Source organism: Amphimedon queenslandica, unplaced genomic scaffold (genome assembly GCF_000090795.2).
Source record: "Amphimedon queenslandica unplaced genomic scaffold, v1.1 AMPQUscaffold_6343_Cont21697, whole genome shotgun sequence".
Classification (NCBI taxonomy): domain Eukaryota; kingdom Metazoa; phylum Porifera; class Demospongiae; order Haplosclerida; family Niphatidae; genus Amphimedon; species Amphimedon queenslandica.
The window spans coordinates 1-1853 of record NW_003553364.1 but is presented as its reverse complement, the minus strand read 5'-3'; the positions used below and the strand labels follow the sequence as shown (position 1 = coordinate 1853).

The following is a 1853-nucleotide window of genomic DNA, read 5'->3' as shown; positions in this document are numbered from 1 at the left end:
GACAGTTAACTTGTACATCAAAATTTTTAGAAATTAAGTGTAAGTGTCTAGCTAGCAGGAAGAGAATATAATATCTGAGGTAGTAAGAGATTCCTATATCAAATTAAAGGTTTCACTGTAGCTAAAATTGACCTACTAATTCCCACTATTGTAAAAGTACATGTACATACATGCTGTACATTGTATGCACATTACTGTTGATGTGAATAGCTTCCATTGTTTGCTAGTTGTGATTGAAAAGCACTCCATGATAAAGGAGCTGATAGCCTTCTGGAATATAATAAACAAATAAATAAACAAACAAATAAATAAACAATACATGTTTATTTACCTTTCATTGATCATGGATTGATTAGAAGTAGAAGTAACTGACGTTAGAACACTACAAATAGACAGAGATACATTATACATGAACACTAGATACATGTACCCTATTGTGGTCACAGTCTTTATACATACATGTACAATAGAATGGGACTAGAGGTGGCTTAAACTTAGTGAGCACAAAAATAACAAAAATTATGCTGCATACAGTGAAATATTATTTGCATGTACATGTACTGACTGAACTAACCCTTCATGTCTTGGATAAGCACTTGATAATACTCTTGAACTACAAATAACACCTTAAAATAATAATAATAATAATAATAATAATAATAATAATAATCCATCTTTTTCAAAGACTGTCTGTGACCCTGTGGCGGTCCAATGCCCAGATGTGGTTGGGTCGGTCTTCCATTTTGTCCCCTGAGGTGGATGGTCAACTGTAGGACGTTTTGTTTCATTTTTATTTTATTGTCATTTTATTTTGTTATTATTTTATTATTGTTATTTTATTTTATTTTCCTATTTTTGGTTGGTCCCCATTTTTCGTTTCTATTTTTCTTCCCTTATGGGCTTTCCCTTTTTGTCTCTCTTGTCTCTCATTGTGTATAATAATAATAATAGAGCGGGGATTACTATCTATCCTCACCAGTAAACATTAAGCTTATCAAATCTCTCTATTGACTTATTTCATTTTATTTTATTAATATTATGTTCTGCCTTATCTTGCTATATTTTCTTGTCCACCTTATTCTTTTATATTTCTTGTTATGATAAAAAAAAATAATAATAAATTTAATTACCCATTCTCCCATCAATTGGTGGTGTCCTTATACTCAGTCTGCCAGGAGCAATCAGTGAGTTTAATACTCTCTAAAATAAATAAACAATATCAGCAACGAGACACCTACAGTGCTTGGGACTCGCTGCAGTTGCTCTTGAATTTATGTAAAAGCAATGAAATATGGGCTTCATCTCTATTATGCAGCATGATAAAGACAAGGACCATGATTCGTTGCTTTAATAGTGCATGTTTTCACTGACTCAAGTCAAAAGAGCTTTAAAAAACTAACACCTATTGTGATGGCACAGATACTGTTGTCTTGATAGATTATATTTGCTGAAGAGATCATGCATAAGACAGCAAAACAAAAAATAATGCATTAAGAAATGCAAGCATGTAAAATTGCCAATTATTAATAGAGGCATGGTTTCTAGGCCTAGAGCACTTAGTTTTTTAATTTAAAATATTTTTCAAAAATTTCACGATCACAGACAGACAACCAAAGTACTTAATACTCACCTATGCGGCGAGTCCAATTATAACACATATGTACCATGGTTTTTTTCAAAAAATGGCCCCAAAATCACCCCAAATTTTTATTGCATTTTCTGATACCATATTGATGTCCTTATGCTGTGTAGCAAGTTTGAGCTGATTCCGACTTCAATTTTTCAAGTTACGGCCATTTTTAAAAAGCGCCAAATTTCTGAAAAGTACCCAAGGCTATAGCCCATGGTTTCTT

The 1853-nt window shown here is 32.3% G+C and overlaps 1 long non-coding RNA gene across 1 annotated transcript; it reads right to left on the bottom strand.

Annotated features, from left to right (window-relative positions):
- Nucleotides 1–6: 6 nt before the first annotated feature.
- On the bottom strand, nucleotides 7–1708 carry LOC109592088 (uncharacterized). The gene is made up of 4 exons (XR_002190165.1): nucleotides 1131–1708; nucleotides 575–626; nucleotides 332–382; nucleotides 7–270 (listed from the first exon to the last, which is right to left on the bottom strand). It is a non-coding gene; the product is annotated as an uncharacterized LOC109592088 (long non-coding RNA).
- Between the last annotated feature and the right edge of the window lie 145 nt (nucleotides 1709–1853).